The sequence below is a fragment of the Seriola aureovittata genome, chromosome 7 (genome assembly GCF_021018895.1).
Source record: "Seriola aureovittata isolate HTS-2021-v1 ecotype China chromosome 7, ASM2101889v1, whole genome shotgun sequence".
NCBI classification, from domain to species: Eukaryota; Metazoa; Chordata; class Actinopteri; order Carangiformes; family Carangidae; genus Seriola; species Seriola aureovittata.
This window is the reverse complement of record NC_079370.1, coordinates 29740171-29765662: the sequence shown is the minus strand read 5'-3', so window position 1 is coordinate 29765662 and position 25492 is coordinate 29740171. Positions and strand designations below refer to the sequence as shown.

Below are 25492 nucleotides of genomic sequence, written 5' to 3'. Positions count from 1 at the left end.
ACGTGCAGGAAGTCGAGCAAGATGCCCAGATGGCAAAGCAATATGGTGTGAAAGGGAGTTGTCCTTTAAGTATTCAGTTGAAGCACTTCCATGTTGTCAATGGCTTCCCCCCAGTTATCCTCCATGATTTGCTTGATCGCATTATTCCTTCTGAGTTGTGTCTTTGCATTCAGGACTTCATAAAAAAGAAGTTCTTCACACTTGAGATGATGAATCGTGCCATAAAGGAATTTCCCTACACACATTCAGACAAAACAAACCAGCCTCAGACAATTTCTAAAACATTCCATGCCAAAGGGACCATTGGAGGTAATGGTCATGAAAACTGGGGCCTTATCAGACTCCTCCCCCTTTGGATTGGCCATTATATCCCTGAAGGAGATGAAACATGGGAGGTTTTACCGTGCTTAAAAGATGTGGTTGAGTTGGCAATGTCTACAAGGTTTAGTGAGGAGTCACTCCACTATCTAATCTAATTTACCATGGCAACAAGAGTGAACGCTGGCGCAACTTGCTGCCGCTGCTCGCCGGTAACCTAACTTTTTAACTTTTAATATTTTTTTTTCAACTTCAACTTAAGTCAGAAGTTCTGACTTATTTTATAGTTTCTATAAACCTAATCGGACCTTGTAATTGCCTTCATTTGGAATATTTCTACGATCTACTGGCACTACGTCCGTGTGAGTCTTAACTAGCCTACCGTTAGCTCACCTGTTCTGTTCCGGCTTGAGCCTCACGTGACGTTTATCTGGTGAACACTGCCTGAGTTCTCGTCCACAATGTGGACGGTAGGACATACATCTTGTCCGTATGTGTCTGGCTCTTTCTACTGCCCGTCCACCTGCCAGTGCTGGTGATGCTTCAGTGCTCGGCCGCTGACCTGCTCCGGCTGCGCTGTCGCCTGCCTGGACCTGCGCCTGGGGCACTCCACCTTCACCCGGACGTCGCCTTCCGGCCCCGCCGGAGATGCATTCGCCGAGGGTCCCGCCGGAATTTCCACTGTGACATGTCGGCAGCGGTGGGGTCCATCTGGTCCAGCTCTCGGCGCCCTCCGTGCTCCACCGGCCGGGTTGTCGACCGCGGTGTGCTGACCCGCCTGGCCTCGTCGGCTGGCACCACCGCCGGCTGCGACGGCACCTCACTCGGCTTCGCTCTGCTGGACATCCGCTCGCTGACGGGCGGGGGACATCTCGTCCAGTACATCATCGCAGACCGTGGGCTAGACTTTCTTTGTTTGGCCGAGACATGGCAACAGCCCAGCGACTTCTCCCGGCTGGTTGCGAGCTGTTTTGGTCCCACTCCAACCATCATTGCTACTGTCTACTGTCACTTTTGTATTGTTTTTATTTTTATATTTCATTTTTATTGTTGTTAATTAATTCTTAATATGTTTTTAATCTCAATTTGTGTAACTGTGTACGGTGTCCTTGAGTGCCAAGAAAGGCGCCTTTAAATAAAATGTATTATTATTATTATTATTATCTGGATTTCAAGTTGTCAGAGCATAGAACATTACTTCAAAAAGCATTCCCTCACTACAGACTCCACCCAAAACACCATTACTTGGAGCATTATCCCCATCTCATTCGAGTATTTGGACCACTTGTAGATCAAATTCTTTAAACAAGTAATTCGTGGAGCTCACAACTTCAGAAATGTTCCTCTGACTTTGGCCGATAGACATCAGAAGATGATGGCTTACAATTTAGATTCTGCGTCATTTTTTAAACCAGCATTGGAATTGGACAAAGTAAAGAGTGTCATGATTTCTGCCTTCCCAGACAATGTGCAGCAGCATTTGTTGGCAACACATGCACCTCAAAACACAGTCCTTACAGCAACATCTGTTAGCATAGATGGTATTAACTATGCAGCTGACATGGTGGTGTCTGTTGGTGCATGCGCAGGCCTTCCAGAATTTAGTGGATACCAATGTTTTGTTCATTTGTAGACAATGGTCTGCATGGTATCACGAACACCTGAGGGCTTACGAAGTCTGCAAAAGCAGCTCCAGCTTGCTTGTAACCCAGTTGAAAGACTTAAATGATGTCTTTCCCCTCTCTGCCTACAGAGTGAAAGGCCAGTTGTTTGTGACCCTAAAGCATTACATTTTGTGCTGATGTCATTTTTTTTTCCTTTCAGAACCATTGACCAGTCCTGGCCAGTGAGGGTAGTGGTTGCTGAAAATGACATTCGAAAAGTAACTTTCCCCAAAAGACCGAATACTTTGGAGGAGCTGATAAAGTGAGTTGAAAAAACGACTTGATCAGCAGAATGACTTCATGCTTCACTACGAAGACCCAGAGTTCAACTATGCTTTTTGCAACCTCACGGATATAACTGAGCTGAGTGATAGACCAACACTGAAGATTGTCTCTCTGGAAAATGTAGTTGTAGTAGCATATTCTGCAGCCAGTACATCATCTTCAGCCAGCGTATTGTCTTCAGCACTGATTCTGTCTTCACCTGGGTCATCTGACACAGAAATACTGCCTCGCACTGAAGAGACATCACCACTGACCTCACGTGACCCATGGCCTTCTACATTTGAGGTGCCATATTTCTCTGTAGACAAGGAAACTTAATTTATATGAGAGATGGCACACGGATGTCAGTTTCACGAGACATGAAGCATGACATTCTGCAGAAACTAGCTGAGGAGATGTACAAGTTCTCGGCTTACCCTCAAGATAAACACTTCAGCACTGTTGCTGCAGCTCTGATTGCTAAGCACCCGTGCCTTGCTGAGCCAGGGTCAGCCACGGGTTGCTATGGATGGAAGAATAGTTTAAAATTCAAAATGGGTAATCTCCGTTCCAAACTTCGCCGATGTGGAATTGCAGATTTGTCGGTTAACAGCCACAAGAGAATGCAGCAGAATCCAGAGGGGGAGCCACCTGGAAAAAGCCTGAAGAGACACAGAGGAAGTGAGACAAACTTCCTTCCAGATTTCCCACAGGGTCAAGATGCATCAACACTTGAATGCTCTAGACAGCTGCTTGAAATTGAAATGAAGAAAAGGTTCCCAAATGCAGTTCAAGTTAATCAGCTGATGAACCAGACCTTCTCATTAAGACGTAAAGAAATTGTGCAAGAGCAGCCCTCTGTGAAACAGATGTTGGAATGATGGCCAGCTCTTTTCAGAAAACAACAGGTAAGCAAGCAAGTATGCTAAATAAACACAGGATGTTGCATACTAAGGGGAATAAGAAAAAAAGTAAATAATTTAACTACACACTTGCCTAAACATAAAAACACAAAGGTTGTACATGATGCAAAACTGTCTGTCGCATTCATAGTTTATATACAATAATATTGTGGTCAACTCTTAACTTGGTACAAAATGTTTTGTTTGTGTTTTGTTTTGTTCTTGAAGGTCTTTGCAGAATTCACAAGAGTGGCAAGTAAAGATCTCGAGCGAGACTTCTTTGAATCCTTGGACCGCCATACCCCACGTTTCCTTGAGATCTTCAAATCTAAAACTGGAATAATTGGAAGGACACTTAAGGACATCCTTTCCCAGGTTGAAACAAAGGTAAATATTCCCTCTCACTCAGGTGCAGGAATTTGTGCTAGTTCTTCCTTTCTGACAGTGTTCTAGTTTACACCCACACGCACGTAAACACATGCACACACACTCACTCACTCACTCAGCAAGACAAGCAAATACATTTCCTAACATGTCAAACTATTCCTTTAAATCACTTAAGTTGGAAAAATGTGATACAGTTTCTTTAGAAAATGCTTTTCCTTATTTCACTGTTTTTCCCCATTGTGGACCCATGATGTCAAAGCCATGAGGACTGCTGTCTTGCGGTGTCTCCCAGTTTTCCTTGGGGATGATGGAAGTGACTTTTTCAAAGTCTGTTTTGTAAGTAATGCATAATTTGCATAATTTGGTATGTTGAAGGTTTTTCACTATGAAGCCAAAATTTTCAAATTAGTTTTTAACTTTCCTTTGTATCTGTAGGACACTGATGCAATTGCAGATGTCACACAAGTCCCTGTTGGGGTATTGACCGTTATATCGGAAGACAGACAGCAGCCAGGTCCACATGCCCTGCACCTTGAAACCTCCAGCATTGCTCTCATACTGGAAGGTAACATCGTCATGGATGACCTTGGAAGCCATGCACAAGCTTTTTTGTGTTACATTTGGACTAATATAGGCGCTTCATTTGGATTATCCAAAAAGACTAAAGAACACCTTTGATTTCATTCAGAGGGTGATGCTCAACCTGGGTGTAGGCAACTTGAGACCAAAACTTCAGAGCTTGAAAAATGCTCTTTTGCAGTAGATGAGTGTACTGCCGGAAAACCCTTAAAATAGGAAGGGATCCTGAAGTGTAGATACTTGATCTGAGTGTTAAACTCATATATTTGCAACTAAACTCTGCAACTCTCTTAGTAACTTAGTCAGTCACAAATGGATGATTTTGGTTACTTAAGTTTCTATAGTCTCCCAGTTTGTGGGAAATCTGTTGGATGTTGAATCCCATCTTGATTAATCTAAACCAGTTTGTGAAGTTTAATAAATAAAAGCTTGATTGAGTGTAAGTGGCATAAGCAGTCATTTGAAAATAGATCAGAGTCATTTTGAGAAGTCAGGGAATGAGTCAGTTCATTGCAAAGAACCTCTTTGTGTACTTATTCAAATGTTTGTTTTAAAATGTTCTGACACACCACCCCTAAATGTTATGGATGTAACAGAAAGATTTGATGGCAGTCAACATGAAAACAGAAAAGAGTTAGGATATATCTTTTCTCATGGAAAGTTTACTTCCACTTTCATATTACAACAGTGAACAAAACAAAAGACTGTGTAACTAAATAGTACTAGTGTTATCGCCATGCTCCTTTGTGTCTTTGTTTTGGCATGGTGAATGGCTCTAAATACTGAGTGTGCCTTAACTGCCAGTTAAGTTGTTCTATAGATGCACCACTTTTTCAAATGTACATTTGAAATTATTTCTTGAATTGGTTGGATTTTAAATTAAATTATCTTACATAGACAGACCTTACCAGCATTAATACACCCAGTTAAGGGATAGCAAGTTGCCATGGAGCTTTGGGAAATTTTATGCCCACATTGCCTGTATAAATCCACCTAGTTTGGAATTTTGTTTATTTGTTCATTACAGATCAAACACAGTTTTTGTTTCATTTAACTTGAAAGCTGGCTGAAGCTTAATGGAAAAGGAGCCTTGTTGAACTCTTAAGTAATGTCAGAAAAAAAGATGTTTCTACATTTACAGTTTGCTTAGAAAAAATAATTTTACAAGGCTTACATATTTGTTTTTATTGTGATTTCATTTCTTTCCGTAAAACAGTGGCCTTGGCTTGAGATACACAGAATTACATTTTGTTTCAATAATAAAATGAACCTGCAAACTTATCATTCTTTGTTCTGTTTACTTGATTTTTTTAGTGCAATCGGTTTCCTAGATTCTACTGAGTAAACACAACTGTTCAGTTAAGTTTAACTAACTTAGTTTACTTAAGTTCATAACACTTACAAAGATCAAGTTTAATTAACTTCACAAATTTAAGTTAATACAATTAGATTTAAAGTAATCTTGACAAGTAGATATGAAGTAAACTTAACTTAAGACTATTAGTTATAGTTACTTGCCTTTTTTAGTGTAATCGGTTTCCTAGACTCTTTTAAGTAAGCACAACTTGTCACATCTTAGAGTGCAGTGTTTTGTAAAATCCAGTGAGTTGGGAGGCTTCCTGGTGGAGTAAAGTCCTGTCTGACTGTGTTACTTTGCGGTTATCCCCCTTGTTCTCCTCACAGAGTTAGCTGTTCCATGCTAACTCTGCTACGACTCCTTTTGCTTGGAAAATCAGCTAGCCTTGTGTCATAGCTGCTGATTCTGAAGAGGATTTGGTTCACTCACATAATCCGAAGCAGGTCGCTGCTGTGGAGGAAAAGAGTGTTTGCAGGCTGCTGTTAGAGGGCTGGCGAGAGAGCTAGTTTCTCAGGTAGCAGAGCTGACCTGGGCTGGGGCCTTGTTGCCCTTTGAAGAACCAAGAGGAGAGAGAGCTGCTCTCCAGAGCAAGCCAAGAAGAGAAGAGAGAGAGAAGAGGTCTAGAAGACTGGTTTTGTTTGGTGACACCCTTGGGGGTCACATGTCACACGCTGACCCACACTGGCCGGCCAGTGGGGTCCGTGGGGGGAAGGGTCGTCCCCAGGTGTGAACGGTGAGGAACTGTGGAGTGTGAGTTCCTTTGTCCAGTGGAGCAAAGAAACATTTGGTCTACTGAATGATTGAGTCCCAACACAGCCAACGCCATCAATAAAATGCAGTAAAAGTGAAGCCCTCCGTTTAATTGAATTATGCATTATTCGGTCAGAAGATTAAAACATTAGTTGCAATTTTTTTTTTCATTTCATTTTAATGTATTTATTATCCAGCAATCCGAACCACATGTTCTGTTTTACCCAGAACTGAACCCGGAAATAAAATTAAGACAAAATACCACCAACAAATCACTGTCTTCAGGTACCTGACCCAATGCAGGACTCTACCACAGATAGTTGTAGAGTTTTAAATTGATAGTATAGTCATGAGATTGAATCAGTGAATTGGTTATGCTTTCCCTTTTTAAAGGTGGTGCACCAAGGTTGATTTAATTTCAATTAAATCCTTTTACCTTTAATCATGTGTGTCCAATTTCAAGTTAATCAGGCTTACAGTGCTGGGTCCGGCCTTCAGATAATTGCCTTTTAGTGCCTTAATTACAGCGCCATGATCTGGTGTGATTGGGCTAATATTTTTTGGGAAGCAAAACATTTCCAATTATAAGTCTGAGTTTGATGCAGCAAATTGAGCCACTGAGGTAGAAAAACAATTAAAACTGATATAAAAACAATAGAGCTTTGCCCCTGTAGGGCTTGAACCCTAATAAGGCCAGAGCTGTGACGGTATGGAATTTTTGCCTAGTGAAATAGCTACATATCCATAAAGTTGGGCGGTGTATCACCAATGGCAATCTCCCCTTTCTCTATCCCTCCATACTTGCTTGCTCACCTGCCACTAATTTGTGTGTAGAAATATTTTTATACTTCTCACAATGACATAAAAGACCTCTAAGAAAAAGAAAATGAAATCCCGATAACAAGCTGTCAAAAAAATCCGTAACATGTTTGCTGGTCCCGTCTTTACCAGTCTCTCTGTTTGCCTGTGTGTAATGACAGTGTGCTGTGTGCATGTGCCGGAACTAGGCTCATGCAAAACACTATGTTAGGTCAACCCTCACCTATTGTGCTACCACCACAAATAGAATATAATTTTGTAGATGGATGAAAGACATTCAATGTTAATAAATAAACAATGGTTATTGTGTTCATATTTCATATCACACACCACGTCCTGTAACTTTCACAAGCAAAACAATACAAAAAAACTGTGGTCAGTGGCTGTTTCTTTTAGAGCCAAAGGCAGCCTTGCCTCATTAATATATTCTAATAAAGATGTTGGGACTTGTCATTCAAGAGACCAGATGTTTCTTTGCTCCACTGGACAAAGGAACTCACACCCCACAGTTCCTCACTGTTCACCACCACCAGTGTGGGCCAGCGTGTGACATGTGACCCCCTAGGATGTCACCAAACAAAACCAGATCTCCTTCTTGATTCGTTCTCTGGTCTCTCTCTTCTCATCTTGGCTTGCTCCGGAGAGCAGCTCCTGCTCTCTCCGCTCGGCTCTTCAAAGGGCAACAAGGCCCCAGCCCAGGTCAGCCCTGCTACCTGAGAAACCAGCTCTCTCGCCGGCCCGCTCACAGCAGCCTGCAAACACTCTTCTCCTCAACAGCAGCGACTTGCTTCGGATTAACTGAGAGTGAACCAAGTTCTCTTCATAATCAGCAGCTACAACACAAGGCCAGCCAGCTGATTTTCCAAGCAACATTAACTTTGTTAATGTACTTGTTGATTTGCTGTATGACTGACCACAACATAAGCAAACATTAAAACAACAAGACATCAATTGGGTACTCGTATGTTCACACATAGTAGTACTTTTCAGTTCTAGAAGCTGCATGAAGCTAACCTCCCTCTAACCTGGTACCTCTAGATTACATGAGCTAGGCTAACAAGGAAACTCACCTTCCTGCCCACACACACCAGGTGGTCTCAGCGGCCATTTTGAGTAGTTTCTTTGTTTACCGTCATCTTGTGTAGTCTTCTTTGTTCAGGTCACGTGGTCATAGTGACCACTTTGAATCGGCCATCTTGCCTTTTATTTGTGTCCCCACAGACACACACATACACCTGCACACACACATACACCCACCGGTATATAGTAGATTAGACATTGTGTTTTACTCTGCTCCATTGTAAATAAATGTCTTTAAGTATAACTACTGGTCTGCTTAATGTTGCACAAGCGTGAATATTGCCAACCTCTACTTTGTAGAATTCCAATCCTTCAACTTTAACTTACTGATGATATGGTAATTTGGTTATAATTAATAAGATAATTATTAATCAGAGTTCCAGATTAATGGTAATAAATTGAGACTGAAACAATATTGGCTATTTTGCCTATTAGTTTAGGGTGGTGCCCTGAGGACTTTAATTAACTTTAAAGTTATTATTTAATATTCATATTTTTCATATTAATATTTTCTTAATTTATGATAATAAATTGATGGACAACTGAATATCCAACATATTTGGTGTCCAGCTCATGAGGCAGAGCTCAGACCCAACAAAGAAAACAAAATTAATTATTCCTATAACTGTCTTTTACTAAGTTTCCATCTATTTTCAAAACATTCCATTATCATATTTTTCCCCTTAAAACAGCGCTCTTCTGCTACTGTGTGCATGCTACATTGCAATGTGAAGTTGATGCCCTCTGTTCTGTCTAGGTTAGTGAAATATTACCATCGCTCAAAGGAGGCCAGCTTAGCCTGGCTTCCTTAGAGAAGAAAAGCTGAAGTTTTAGCCAGTCAGATTCGGGCCAGCCTTGACAAGCTAAACACTGAATCATTAACTCATTGTTAAAACAAACAAACAAACAAACAAACAAACAAACAAACAAACAAACAAGGGAGGCCAGGATGAACCTGGCTTCTCACTAATCAAATCACTATTATCATCAAAAAGAACAATATTTGCACTGATCTCTACCCTCTAGCCAACTACACATAGCCCGAACAGGTGGTGATGGGAACTACACTAGAAATTAATGGCTAATGGGAAGCACAAAGCTAAACGGGCTTTTTCTGATGTTTGACCAGTCAAGCAGCTCCTTGAACAACCCATGGAGCACAAGTGGATTTGTTGATTTGGCAAACCTCTCACAGGCCATTGAAAGGCATTTTAAGTCCCAAGGTCATATTACATCTGGACTCAAACTCTAACTTTCTGGACAATATAAGTACAATGAGGCACTGGAACAAGTGGCTGTTCTGTAACTCGGACACCAGAGGCAGACATTCCGGGGCGACACAAGTCAGCTATCAGCTCTGGCAACAAGGGCAACTTTGTGAAACTAGTGCAAGCTTTTGCTGAGTTTGATACAATGCTAGCACAACATTTATTACTGGCCATTGCATTTACCAGTACGTCAAAGAAAATTCAGAATGACAAACAAAAGCACTGCTGTTTTTATTATAAAAGAAATAGCCAAAGACACAAACACAGCGCCATTCATAGCAGTTGAAGTGGATGAAATCACATATCCTGAAAGTTCCAACTGACTGTCTGCTATGTTAACAAAATGGGTGGTGAGTGTTTTATTGGTTGCTTTGACATAAGCGTCAGAGCTTATGTCAAAGCAACGGAGCAGAGCTACAGAGATGGTGAAGCCATAGCTACTGTGGTAATGAGGGCAATTACAAACTGAAACAAAGCTCAATGGATTCAATGGATCTCCAGTCTCTACCTCAAGAGAATACAACAGGACAACAACTGGGTGTAAATAAAGGAGTTTATTTAACTAAACTACTATCTACAGAGTAAATGCAAGGTGTAATAATCATAAAGATGAAAATAATAATGAAATGAGCAGTGTGATGAGTTGGCAATGGTGGGAGAGGATATGTTATGGCTATACACTATGGCTATACATCTAATGATACTACATCTACAAATTAGGTTTGATAATTCACGTACAGAGTGTTAAGACCGGCCTACTGTGAGTTGCGCTGTAGCTGAAGACCCTCGGCTGGAACCCATGTGGCTGTGGTTGCCGTGGTAACCCTGGAGACACGGGATCTAGTTGGATTCTCCTGGAGGCCATGTCCCGTTATCACTATGACGGATTCTGCCGGTGTCTCAGCGGTTCAGCTCTGGTGGAGTTTGCCAGGAGACTTTCTGTCTAGGGCACTCTTGATTTCTGCTCGTCTTCTCTGCAGGAGGTCGTGCAGAGGTGTCTCTGCTGGTGTCTCTTGCGGGTTGATGCGAAATAAACTCTAATGCTCTTCACTTTGGTTGGATAACTTTAGACGAGACCGTTGACCAGATGACTCTAAAGTTGTCAAAATCTTCAAAAAGGAAAACTTGATAATGATTAAAAGTTACAAAATGACTCAGGCACTTCTGTTGCTTTGGTTCAGTTGGTCTTGACTTGGCTTATAAAATTAAAAGATCGCGCATGTAGACAAAAATCATGTTACTTGTAGCTTGTGGCAAAGAAAACTAAAAGACGCGAAAAGTGCAAAAATGACTAAAAGCCATGAGTTTGTGGCGAGCAGCTTAGAGCTAAGAGTTTACATGGCTACAGAGCCGGGCTTTGAGCCGGGACTCTGAGCTTTGAGCAAAGTTCTCAGCTTCTAGTTTCTGCATCGTTTCTCGCTTCTCGCATCTTCTTGTCTTTTCTCTGACTGTGTTTCAGTGGCGTCACCCATCTTCTCCTGTGTTTCCACTTGGAAAAGAGAGTAATTTTCCACTGAACTTTAGAATAATTTAAATCTAGAGTTTACTTATAAACTTGCACATCCGTCTTCCACCATGACCACAAAACATTAAATGAAATAACATAAAACTACTTGCACTAATAATAGCAGAGAGGAGTAATAGGAGTGTTGATTTCATATTACATCCTTCAAACCTGGAATTAATCATGATACAAGTGGTTAATTGATCAAACAACAATATAAACATTTCCTAAAGCTAATAATCTATACATATGGATTACACAGCAGTTCTTCGTCTGTAATAATAATAATAATAATAAGCATATTCTGGATGCCATGTAGTGTGTTACCTTGTGTGAAGGATGCTGACAGTATGGTCACATGAAAGACATTGTCTTAAAATCTACATGTTACATTTCAAACATTCTATGGGATAGAAGTTTGGGGTTAAACTATTGCATAGGAACATCTCATGACTTACAGAACAGTTAGATATTTAATTTTACATTCATCCTTTGATCTGTGTCTGTGAAGAAAGTTCTGCTGGTCACTATCCAGGATTGGAATGTGGGTTGTAGTTTATGACTCTTATCTAGAGAGGGACAGAGGAAGGGAGGTTGGTGTGTGTGTGTGTGTGTGTGTGTGTGCGTGTGTGTGTTCATGCATGGCACAGACAGGCCAGGATTCACACCTTAATGTTAATCAGTCCTTTTGTTACTTGTCCTATACAAGAAACAATCAAATATCATTAAACAAAGTCTTATTGTTACAAACTGGAGATTTTGCCTATATTCGCCAGTTGTCTGGTGTCCATTGGTTGATCCTCTGGAGCTGACCCTTTGACCTTTGGTCTGGTTCTGTGTCGTTCGGACTTGCTAACAGCATGGTCTGTTTGTGGAAGAGGGGTCCTTTGTCTCTGTTTCCTATCAATCTGATAGTTTGATGGTGGAAAGAGTCGCAAAGTGTCAATTGTGGGTCCGTAACTCTGCATGTCCTTATAATGAACTTCCTTAATGGCTTGTGACTGATGCCAGGCCACGTATGTATGCTACATGTGTTACCCTGTAACACATGCCTGTATATAGTGTGTCCCGTTTTGCTCGCCTTTCTCCCTCACTGACTGTCCAAAAGTTCTATTCACCACCATAAACAGCAGCAGGATAAGAGACAGAACTAAATGACGTGTTCTGTCTGTCTGCTGATTTCTATTTTTAAACCACAGTGCAGCACCTACACACAAGCAGCGCTTCATTACAACTAATAGGAGTGTGGGAAAACAAGACAAATATCGTCTTGACATTTGCAAAGGCAATTGGTGATCGTCCTGATTATCGGCAATCACTGATATCATCATCCATCGGCACAACTGTAGTTTGCATTATTTCTTGCTGATTGCAGTTATTGTTGGAGAAGTCCCCACATAAGGGTATGCACATAAATCCTCTGTCACTAATAACCAGTGCTTATGGCTGTGAGTTTTTTTACAATATGGATAGAAAATAAATTGCACCTTGTGTTTTTGTGGTCCACAAAAGCCTTGTAAATGTTACTGTTGGGGATGGGGGACCCCCAACCCTAAAGAAACTAAAGTAAAATAATTAGAAAATTTTAATATTCTATTTATGTTATTTTCCTAATTAATGTGCACATGTTTTAGGTCAGCTCAGTGTAAGAGTATGTGTGTCACTGCCATTTGCAAGTCACATTTGTCTCCTCTGCTTTCTTTTCAAAGTGTGTGTCACACATGAAGCGGAGAGGAGAGAGATGTTGACAAACTTGTTATGTTAAGTGCTATAAAAGCTTTCCAACAAGTGTTACAAATCCCATTAAAGCCAAAGATGAGACAGACATTGAACCCAAACAAGGGTTAATTTGAAAACCATCATTGTACATATTTACTCTGTATTTTAGCTATGTGTAACCCACTTGGTAGGTAAGTATATACACCGGACCAGAATTTTCTAGATTCACAGGGAGGAGTAATGATTTGGACACCACAATGAGTAATAGGAGACACAGAGGTGAGTTAAAGTGACCACACTGTATTAAACGAAAAAACCGTTTACAATTACTGCCGGCTTCAAATATTATTTCTTTCAATTGTCCTTTAACTGGGTGCACCCTTCATAAAATAATATGTCTCTCTTTGTCAAAAATAAAAATAGTTCGCTTCAATGTTTCCTTTAAGTCCTTTTGAAAAGTCCTAACACACTGATAGAACAACAATGAAGAATGAAGAAGGTCCTCTTCAATCCAGATGCTCACATGGTTGGTTCGCCACCCCCCATCAGGGAGAGAATCCATCTCAGTCCAGAATCCAGGGTATCAAAAAGCCCAGCCTGTATAATATAACAGACTTAAATAAATCTATTCAACTTCTTGTTTACCTGTACAGTTTGTATTTTCTAAATATCACTGTGTTATACAGCCTTTTACTATTAACTTATAAAAAGATAAGTGCTGTAAAAATCATTCACAGTTCAATAAATCCTCACTTACACTGGATTAAGGTAAGTAATATTATGTAAAATAAATTCTTTGTGGATTATTTATGAGGTTGTTCTTACAATACTGATATCACGCTCTCACGTGCACGTTACACAGTACAATACAAAATCAAGCAATCTCAAATCCATAAAACACATAACTCTTATGTTTTCACCGTGTAAATAAAATGCTCACACACTCTTTATATACACACATAATCCCGTTTTCTCTTTTAACATAAAAAATAACACAAGACTGTGGGTTTATGCTTCAGGTCGGTGGCTAAAATGCCACGAGGCTAGGCTAATTCAAAGAGCTCACTGCCGCTGCATCACAGTACTCACCGAGAAAAGAAAAGATTTAACACAGGTAAGGTCCCCGGAGTCGCTCACATTGGTTCACCAGACATTTGCCGACTCAAACTACTTCTCTTTTTAGCAATGTACACAATATTAAATGTTTTAACAATTTTTATGCATCTCCGTGTCGTCCGTGTCTCTGCTCTCTTCATGCTATCACTCTGTGTACTTCTCACAGCGTGTCTCCCTAACCTGCGCCAGGGGCGGGACATAAACTACTTTACACCAATAACGATTCAGCTACCTCAGTATGAACCAATGGCATTACATTTTATTCAGAGGACCACTCTCTTGAGCAACTTGGACCTCTGGGATGAAATTAATTACTAAATTAAATGCAAAATGAAATAAGGAATGTTGTTATGAATTAAATGAAAATGATGATCAATAACATAAAAGTATTACTAAATATTGTAATAGTTTGGTTCGTTTTTCTTTTTTAGATTAAACATATAAATACCCAACTGTGCATTTAGTTTCTCAATTTCTTAACAGGTTACATATGTTTCACTCTTGGAACATAGATTAAGACACTGAAGCCTTGACTGTATTTCACAGCTTGTCAGATGTGCAAAACATGGAATCAATTAGGTCTAAACTTGTATTAGAGAAGGGGAGAATTAAGTTATATAGCAAGCCATATTTTCACTACTGTCAATTCTAGGGTTTCACAACCACTTTTGCTTCGTCAATGTCTCCTACAATAACTAATTAATAATTGTGCTTGAATGTATTTTAAACCCATGTGGCTTTGCTAAAGCCATGTCAACCAAATCTACATGTAGTGCATGTGAGTTCAGTTGTGAGTTGTGGATTTTTGCACGACCCATTGCACATTTATTTGAATACAACTTTTGAATGCTTTTCTTTTGTTACATGCCCTATTTAACAAATTAGACTTCTTGGTATATTAGGACTCTGTTTGAGTTGCACTTGCAAATGTCAATGAATAATTGACATAATATATAATCTTTTAGCAAAACAACTTTCAGATCTACAAATACAATTTGGCGTCAGACATTATTATGGGTGACTGCGTCACCTGCCAGACAGGAACACTGACAGCTTGTCAATAGCGTTTTTTCCCTCTATGGCGAAGCAGTGGTTCTGCTCTATGGTGTGGATGTCTCCGTCACAGCAGGCCACTATCTTCCCAAAATACGCGTAGTTTTTTAAACATGCAGTGGTAAAGCTCCTGGAATTCCTTCTCGAAGGAAACGCTCAGGACTTGTCCCAAACACACGCCGAAGAGCGCGAAACTCCATAAAAAAGAGTCCATAGTGCAGGAGTCCAACCATGCCCAGAGAGTTGAGCAGAAGAAGCCCAGAGTTAGGACGGTGAATAGGTAGAGGAGTCCATTAAACCCCTGGCACCCATGAAGTTGAGGAATAGGAAGATATTGGCGAGGTGGAACATGGAGCCCTCCAAGCCGTCCCTCCATTCCTCACATAATGGGTACAGTGAAGCCACACTTTCCACCGTAAAGTTTATGGCTTCGTCCGGAGGTTCCATGTGTACAAAAGTGAATCAAACTACCTGCAGAGTTAACTCAAAGCAACCAAGGGTCTCACGGAGCTTACGGAGCGCTCAGAAAACACTGCAGAGACAGGAACATCATTCGGCCATAGGCACCTGAGTGTGTGAAGAGGACGAGTCAGCTAAAATGCAACTTGAAATAGTACTGGTAGAAAAAATAAAATAACACAAATTAATTCGTCAGAATTACTGGACAAAGTTCTCATATTCAGGCTGAGCAACATAGCGCAGCCGCCTTTGTTACGGGCAAAAATATGCCGAAAGGACAATCGAGCACCAAACAACTGGGAGTTTCACCTTTTTTCTACAAAATTTCACCTTTCACCCAGCTCTCTCATACCTGCACGTAGAAATGTGATTCAAACTATAAAACGGAGGAAAACTTCTGCTCTCTCAAAAACACAACAACTGTTTTTACATAACATGTAAACTTTTCAAACTGTGAGCACTCAAAGGAGGAGTGGAACTTTTTCTTCAAAGTTAGAGAGACAGCGTCAGTTGGCTAGAGTGTGTGAAGCAGTAAAAAATAACCTTTATTTTTATTTTTAACTCGAGCTCACGGCCAAACCGTAAAAAGGAGACAAATAATTCTTTCTCAAAATGTAGACATAGTTGTTGGGATTCATAAAATGTAACTTTGACAGGCATGGTCTGCGCAAAATTTAAACGGGGGTGCCGAGTCCGGCAGCAATACCTGTCTCACTCTCTTTGACACCTAATGTAATCGTCTTTTTTTTTCAAAAGAATCTCACTCTGTCGCACTGAGCTTACTCACTCATTTTAAGGAATATCCTTTTTTGAAAAGAAGTAACGGTTTTCTCATAATTTGCAGTTGTTTGAAGCCATATAGAAGCCAAATTCTGGAGCCCTCCAAGCCGTCCCTCCATTCCTCACATAATGGGTACAGTGAAGCCACACTTTCCACCGTAAAGTTTATGGCTTCGTCCGGAGGTTCCATGTGTACAAAAGTGAATCAAACTACCTGCAGAGTTAACTCAAAGCAACCAAGGGTCTCACGGAGCTTACGGAGCGCTCAGAAAACACTGCAGAGACAGGAACATACATAGGCATATCATTCGGCCATAGGCACCTGAGTGTGTGAAGAGGACGAGTCAGCTAAAATGCAACTTGAAATAGTACTTGTAGAAAAAATAAAATAACACAAATTAATTCGTCAGAATTACTGGACAAAGTTCTCATATTCAGGCTGAGCAACATAGCGCAGCCGCCTTTGTTACGGGCAAAAATATGCCGAAAGGACAATCGAGCACCAAACAACTGGGAGTTTCACCTTTTTTCTACAAAATTTCACCTTTCACCCAGCTCTCTCATACCTGCACGTAGAAATGTGATTCAAACTATAAAACGGAGGAAAACTTCTGCTCTCTCAAAAACACAACAACTGTTTTTACATAACATGTAAACTTTTCAAACTGTGAGCACTCAAAGGAGGAGTGGAACTTTTTCTTCAAAGTTAGAGAGACAGCGTCAGTTGGCTAGAGTGTGTGAAGCAGTAAAAAATAACCTTTATTTTTATTTTTAACTCGAGCTCACGGCCAAACCGTAAAAAGGAGACAAATAATTCTTTCTCAAAATGTAGACATAGTTGTTGGGATTCATAAAATGTAACTTTGACAGGCATGGTCTGCGCAAAATTTAAACGGGGGTGCCGAGTCCGGCAGCAATACCTGTCTCACTCTCTTTGACACCTAATGTAATCGTCTTTTTTTTTCAAAAGAATCTCACTCTGTCGCACTGAGCTTACTCACTCATTTTAAGGAATATCCTTTTTTGAAAAGAAGTAACGGTTTTCTCATAATTTGCAGTTGTTTGAAGCCATATAGAAGCCAAATTCTGGAGCCCTCCAAGCCGTCCCTCCATTCCTCACATAATGGGTACAGTGAAGCCACACTTTCCACCGTAAAGTTTATGGCTTCGTCCGGAGGTTCCATGTGTACAAAAGTGAATCAAACTACCTGCAGAGTTAACTCAAAGCAACCAAGGGTCTCACGGAGCTTACGGAGCGCTCAGAAAACACTGCAGAGACAGGAACATACATAGGCATATCATTCGGCCATAGGCACCTGAGTGTGTGAAGAGGACGAGTCAGCTAAAATGCAACTTGAAATAGTACTTGTAGAAAAAATAAAATAACACAAATTAATTCGTCAGAATTACTGGACAAAGTTCTCATATTCAGGCTGAGCAACATAGCGCAGCCGCCTTTGTTACGGGCAAAAATATGCCGAAAGGACAATCGAGCACCAAACAAGATTTATTAATGGAATTAAGAAATAAATGAATCAATCAAATTTAACGATCAAACAAATATGCCTAAATAGGCATACATTTAATTTCATAAATTTCATGAACATGAATATCTAATCATTCTGAGTATGGCCAGATTCTAATTGTTAAATGAATGAGCTTGATGATATTCGATGTAACAGGTGCTCAGAGGTTTTGAAACTCCTGCCCTTATTGTGTCTCGAGGGCTGTGCCCAATAGGACCATTCGGTAATCCACAGAGCAGCTTTTAAATTGTAATGTATTTTATTTTGAATGTAAGACCAGAAAAATAGCGATCAAAACAGCAAAGCTTTTATTTTGACAATCAAAACACTTCCCTGCCAGGTCTGTCTCTGTGTGACTTGACCCTGGCAACGGGTATTTTTATAACAATCTTAAAGGATGGAAGTGGCCATTTTTCCCGGTGGCCCCTGATTCTAGATATGAAATGGTGAACATGATGGTGGGGTAAAAATAATAAAAAAAAAAAAATTAATTAATAAAATAGATTAATAGTAAACATATAAAAGACTAATGTAAGAATATGAGGTAGTCACAGAGTAAGTGAACTGATTTCCTCAAATTTCTTCATGAATTAGGAAGGTTACAAGAATGAGTGATCTTTGTGGACCAGAATAGAAGCAGTACTCACTCTGTGTACCCGGTCAAGGTGACTGTGACTGTTTGCTGGATGGGAGAAAGTATGTGGGTGGCATATGGGGTAGCAGAGAAGGACAGAGAACCCCTGGGTGTATTTCACATCATGTCAGACATAAGGAGCAGGCAAGAAACATTTTTACCAGGTCTGACTCAGTTTTTTCAGATGAGCAATCTGGGATAACTAGAACAATATAAAATTGGTATGTGTGTGTGTGTGTGTGTGTTGTTCCATACATGTTTGATGGCATGCTTAAGCCTCATAAGGGAGTTTATCTCTTTGCGGTACATATCAGCAGATACCTAACTCCATCTATTTTTAGAGCATTTCCACCCTGGACAGTCTCTGTGTCTGTATGATTATGTGCACAGGGTGTGTGCATACCTAATTTTAAGTCTGTGTCACCAGTTAGGGAAAAGACTGAACCCAAATGCACCCAACACAAGGGAGACATGAAAAATGTTTAATAAACAGAAGAACTTGCAAAAACTGTTGAACCAACTGAACAGAAAGCAGAAGCACAAGGAAACACGGGGAACTCAAACAGTAACACAGGGAACATGAACAGACGAACAGTGGCACAGAGACTAAATAGACACAATGGAGGCAAGGGTAATTAAACACAGGTGAAACACATTAGGGCGAGGTAGACAGTCAATTTGGAGGGAAACAGGACAAAGACAGGAAGTAAAAACATCATTAGACACAAGGAAAATAACTACAAAATAAAACGGAAAATGACAATTAAAAAAGTCCAAACAAAATGTCCAACGTAAAATGTCCGTCATGTCAACCCAAGACAGTCTGTGTAAACAGCCTGGGATCAAATATCAACAAATGACAAAGAGTCAGTCTTTACTAATGTTGGTATGTAGGCAGGGAATAAGGTTGTGTGATAACTGCTGTTTATTATTAGATGTGTCAGTCACACACCACTTTCCCTAAAACAGACTCATGAAAAACAAATAACAATAATTTATCTGTTTCAGAAGATAAGCTTTGATATTATCTGCTAGTGCTGTTTTAGAATTTGGCATCCTGGGATAGAGCTCAGGGTACGGTAGCAGTTACAGGAATCCTCTCTGGCGCCAGAAGGTCTCAGGTTCAGTGAGTGCTGAACTGTCCTGAACTACAAACTTAAACCTGACTGGGTAAATCCCAGCACTGGACATTTAATCAAGATTTAAATATGTTTGGTTTAAGTAAAAAAAAAAAAAAGAAAAAGAAAAGAATCTGCATTAAATCACAAATTAATAGTAGCATACATTCTGTCCCAAAGTTCATCTCATCTGACAAGATTAAAACTTTAAACTCAACTGTGAACAGTGTTGATTTTCATAATAGCATTAACAATTATATGTGAAGGCATTTTAAGAGATTTGAAGTAGACTACTAGAATACTGCAACAAAAACCAAGGAATGCATCTTTATAATAATTAAAGCTCCATCCAATCAATATTTTTTACATGAACAGTGAGTCAAAATTATGTGAAATAGGAAAGTAGTGATAAACAGGCTCTGCAGTCGCCCCAGCTCGTTCAGGTCATTATTTAATAAATTTAAAAGCAGTTTGCTTTTTTCTGTGAAAAATCTCTGATAAACCTACTCCCGACTGCTCAACAGCAAACTTACAAGGACTAAGGAAGAGCAACTAAGGAAGAACAACTAAAAATCAAATACTGTATTCCAAGATGGCACTGTGCTTTTACAAGAGTAAGACTCTGTAGTTACGGTTGATGTCAATTCTAATGAATGAGCTTGTAACAACCTGATTGGCTGAGTAGAGACCCATCTGTGCTGGTGAACAGGCATGCGCAACATCCAGCAATATTAAATTAAAAAACAGTTAGCGATAAACAAATATAGACCTAATTAGGACATAAAAATTAAAGAATAAGGGATTCGGTTTTGTTTTTTGGACTTTAGATAGAACTCTGAGTCTTGCCTAGAGTCCTGGTGACCCACAAAAACAGTGATTCACGGCTTGTATTTTGTCTTAATTTCCGTGTTCGGTTCTTAAACAATATATACATCAAAACGTGCGTCTTGATCCCGAAAGAGGTGCTATGACTTTTGTGTTAAAATTCCAATTTTTCACAAAGTTATTCCCAAAATACTGGGAGTTTCACCTTTTTTCTACAAAATTTCACCTTTCACCCAGCTCTCTCATACCTGCACGTAGAAATGTGATTCAAACTATAAAACGGAGGAAAACTTCTGCTCTCTCAAAAACACAACAACTGTTTTTACATAACATGTAAACTTTTCAAACTATGAGCACTCAAAGGAGGAGTGGAACTTTTTCTTCAAAGTTAGAGAGACAGCGTCAGTTGGCTAGAGTGCGTGAAGCAGTAAAAAAATAACCTTTATTTTTATTTTTAACTCGAGCTCACGGCCAAACCGTAAAAAGGAGACAAATAATTCTTTCTCAAAATGTAGACATAGTTGTTGGGATTCATAAAATGTAACTTTGACAGGCATGGTCTGCGCAAAATTTAAACGGGGGTGCCGAGTCCGGCAGCAATACCTGTCTCACTCTCTTTGACACCTAATGTAATCGTCTTTTTTTTTCAAAAGAATCTCACTCTGTTGCACTGAGCTTACTCACTCATTTTAAGGAATATCCTTTTTTGAAAAGAAGTAACGGTTTTCTCATAATTTGCAGTTGTTTGAAGCCATGTAGAAGCCAAATTCTGGGCAGATTTTCACATTGCCATGGCAATGGCAGCTCATGACCTGTGTGCGTGCGTGCGTGCGTGCGCCTAGCAACCAGATATCCAACTCTCCAAGCTCTGCTAGCTTTACATTAGCCACATGTTAGGTCTTAAATTACATTTAGTTAGGTCTTAAATATGTAAGTCCATTTACTGTTTCCTTCATTGCTTTTTTTTTGTTTTGTTAAAAGAGTGAATGAAGTTGTGACGGTCTCCGCTGAGACAGAGGAGAGGAGAAGCTACTAGCCCTCTCTCGCTGTCACTTCTAGTCGCGTTGCTCTCTTCCCCAGTAACGTTAAATTTAGCACCGAAAAAAACATAATAGTGGTAATTTAAATAGTAGTTCATGGGATTTATTAACCCTCAGGGGTCCCTCTGTCCTGTTTTGGACATTTTCTTCACTTTTCTTTTTTGATTTGCTGATCATTTTGGCTGTGTTACAGCTGAAGGTATGGATTTCTGCAAGAAATTGCCTTTTTTGACATATTTTTAAAATCTAATGTCAGTTACTGTTACAGGTCTATTATACACTGGTAACACATTTTGTACCCTCTGGGGTTCCTCGCGTCCAAAAAAGGACACACAAAGAAACTGCTATAAAATCATCATATATCAATATTTTTTCTGCTTTTTTTGCATACATTAAACCACTTCAGTTCTGCTCAAACCTACCAAATGTTTATTCGTTTTCAGGATTTTAACCCTAAAAAAAAACAACACAGAATATGAGATATTTCCCACATAATGCATGATGGAGGGATGTGACATTGTTTTGTATTAGAGTCTTTTATATCAAGACATTTCTCAAAACCAGAATATGATCAGGGTGACTTTTGAACACTGGAAATAAATCATGTACTCATCCCGGCAGTAGCCCCCGTGGCACTCAAAATTTCCCTGGAATGTTCTAGTTTTAATTTTTATTATTGCTTTGAGTATCAGCTTTGTCTTCTGAGCCACCTGGAATATGAGAGCCACTTTAATCAGATGTGTTACTGATAGGCATGTTAACTGGAGATGTGCTGCTCAATATTATTAGAAATAGCAACATATTCATTTAAAATGCATGTCATTAATTAGGCCTACACTGTAAAACAACTGTAAGCAGGGTTGTCATTATATTACTGTAAAATTAACAGTACCATGCTGTTGCTGGTATTTACAGTCTGCTACTGTTTTTGTAAATACAGCAGAAACATGTTATTTCCTACTTTTACAGTAAAATACTGATGAAGGATTAGCAGTTTATTACTATTTATTTACACTTTTTTCACAGGAACTATATTTGCAGATTTTTACTGTAAACTGTAGTACATATATAAAACATACTGCAGTATAAGCTATTGATAAATTAACTGCTAACAAAAAGAACAACATTTTTTTCCTAAATTTCTAAACTAGTCAATAAATTATTCATTGGCAGTCTTGCTATAAAACTATATTTTAATACATTGAGTAAACAGGGTCTTTGAAATTGCAACTTAAAATTTTAAGACAAATAATACTGAAATACTCAAAGTGTCTTTTCAAACCACGTCTCTCCTTATTAAACTTGTGAAAACACAACATGCAAATAAACCAAAATTTCAGTCAATCAAAAAAGATCTCTAACAAGTGTTGTAGTCTGCATGAACATTAAACACTGAACACAAATAAACAAAAGAAATATTATCAAAAATAATCAAGTGGCTCTCTAACATAAGCTGTTGTACAAAAGGATTGTATGAGGGAACAACTTAATGGGGGTGAATGAGAGGCCAAGTGAACTGAAAAAAGAGTATGGCTAAGACACTAACAGTGTGTGTGAGTGTGTGAACTGACTTATGTAAAGTCTCACTCAAAGTCCTTAATTTCTTTAGTAAACTAGAGACACAAGGGTTGACTGATTAGATTAGATTATATTAGATTAGATTATATTAGATTAGATTAGATTAACTTTATTTATCCCACAACTGGGAAATTCATTTACCACAGCAGAAAATAAACATCTATAGAATAAAACATCTATGGAAATATACAACAAAAATATACCAAATATACACTAATAAATACAATATACACAATACACACGATTTGTACATGAAAAAGTGCAAGTTTGTACATGGTCAGAAAGAGCAGGAGTTGTGGAGTCTGACAGCTGCTGGAATGAAGGACCTGCGGAACCTCTCTTTCTTACAGCGAGGATGTAAAAGTCTGATGCCATCTTTTTCTGGGTGACCTTACCCATTTTCCAAGGACCCGTCCAGCCTTGGTGCCTCTCTCAGGATTTATCCCGATGAATGGCCCTAAAAAACAAGTGTGTATTCAGGTGGGGAAATAGAAATGTGCACTTTCATGGTAGTAACAGTAGTTTTGGAAGTAATAGTTTTGCCTTGATTAGTGTCAGAAAAGCTTCCTTAACATGCTCAAGTAATCAGATGTTTTAGGCAGCTTGTATGTAACATGTGAGACAAATCTCAACAAACACATGGTCAACATGATCAAAGCTGCTGGGAGCACACAGTACCAGTTGAAGGATGTAAGTATCAAACCTTTGAATGAATTCCAGTGTGCATGCAGCGTCATCTTGGGACTGAAGATTGAAGTTGTAGTGAGTAGAAAAGACTGCAATGAGCACGGTCAGCTGGTTGGGTGCCCTCACAAAGGTCATGCCCCTCAATGCTGATCATGAAGTGGTGAATACAGCTTCCTGGTGTTTCACCTGAAATTTGACAAAGAAAAAAATGCATTGACATTGTCACACTGCAAATGATATGTGCCAGGGAAACTGACATCCTTCTAACTATTCACAGATGAGTCCTTGTTCTTCTTTTTATAAGGTGTTATGATATAGAACTGAACCATGATGAACAGCCACATTATTTCTGCTCTGTTCAGTTTAATAATAGTGGAAGTAACAAATGATGACAGTTTAGCTAGCTTGATAACATTAGCAAACAGTCTACCTGTCAATTCAGTCCAGACAGTAAAGTAACGTTATCTAAATAAAATCAGCAGCGTCCTTTAGAGACGTGCACTTAGCAGATGCTAATGTAATGGGTGTGTGGATGGGGCATAATGGACTGTTTCAGGCTTTTATTTGCTCTTGCACAAGACATTAAAACACATTAAGTGCCTCCTGGTCTCTCCTTTCTTCACCTCTGCTCCCCTCAGTAATGCAAGATGGCACTATCTGATATTAATTTTTTCTTAATATACATCTGCATGAATTATTTTAACATTACAATATGCATTCAACTCATTTTAAATTTTCACAGGAAAACATTTTACCTACGGTCAATTTTATGAACAAATCTCCTCAAAACCATAAAAAAAAAAAATATATATATATATATATATATATATATATGTATATATATATAAGAGGAAAACAATCCCACCAGGTGGCTAAAGGAACACAGAACGTGGGGCGGAGTGACTAAACAGAAACAACTAAATTTATAACTTACACATACCTGCAGAAGACATTAAAACACATTAACTGCTTCCCACGGTCTCTCCTTTCTGCACCTCTGCTCCCTATACAAAAACAACAGTGTTTACACTAGGGAATGCAAGCTGCACTGCGTAGGTTGCATGACACAAGGCGGACTGCCGCTGTACAATTTGTGCCAAAAAAAGTGAAACTAAAAACACAAAACAGCTTGTTAACATAATAATATGTAACAGATTATAGGAAGGAAGGATTATAATCTAAATAGCTCAATTTCCAAAGAAAATAACATAATATCACAACAGCATTTTCTCGCACAACCTACCCTCAGTAATGCAAGACATTATGAGGGGTAGATGGCAGGAGCTGTGGAAGCCCAGGAGGTGCAGAAAAGGCAGGGTGCAAGCAGGTAATTTCCACAGGAAAAATTTATAAAATAACAGTAAATAAAAATAACTCATTGAGATAAAATTCACAAATACTCAAAAATAATCATTAAATGATAAAAAAAATTCAGAAACCCGAATTGGAAATAATAATTAATAAAGTGCATTTTTAACTCTGTTACACCAACCCCCACCAAATTTTATCGAATATGAGCACCAACTACACAGTATACACCAGAGAAAACAGTACAAATTCACAAATTACCAAAAGGTCATGAACAAGAAGACCAACACCAAATGTATCCCATAAGGATGAAGTGTTACGAGAGCAGCGCTTATCCCTCAATCCAGCAACTGGTAACAGGGTGCCTTATACACCCCACAAGACCCCAACAAATAGTGTAGTGCAGGCCCTTGACACAGTATGAAATGAAAACAGTTGATCATTATATCAATACAAAAACTTTCAGACCCAAAAGGGGTATAGGCTGATTAAGATTTAAGTCAGCAAAAGCCTGGAACACAGATTTGCAAACAGCTTCAACACTGAACTTGTCCTGAACAACATCCTGCCTGGACATGGCTGCCTTGTATGAGCCTGTTCACAGGTTTGACTAAGCGACCAAACTTTGACCTGACTTGTGTCTGTGCATTAGAACGGTCACAGTGCATAGTTGATGTCTGGTCAATAGTTGGCAGAATGTCTGAGGCATTGTCTGTCTGTGTCATGGTATTGAGAGCAGGGTCTGGCTGTGTTACAC

At 39.4% G+C, this 25492-nt stretch overlaps 1 pseudogene; it reads right to left on the bottom strand.

Annotated features, from left to right (window-relative positions):
* The window catches only part of LOC130172678 (blood vessel epicardial substance-like), a 37530-nt pseudogene extending 22303 nt beyond the window's left edge, over positions 1-15227 (bottom strand).
* Positions 15228-25492: the final 10265 nt, after the last annotated feature.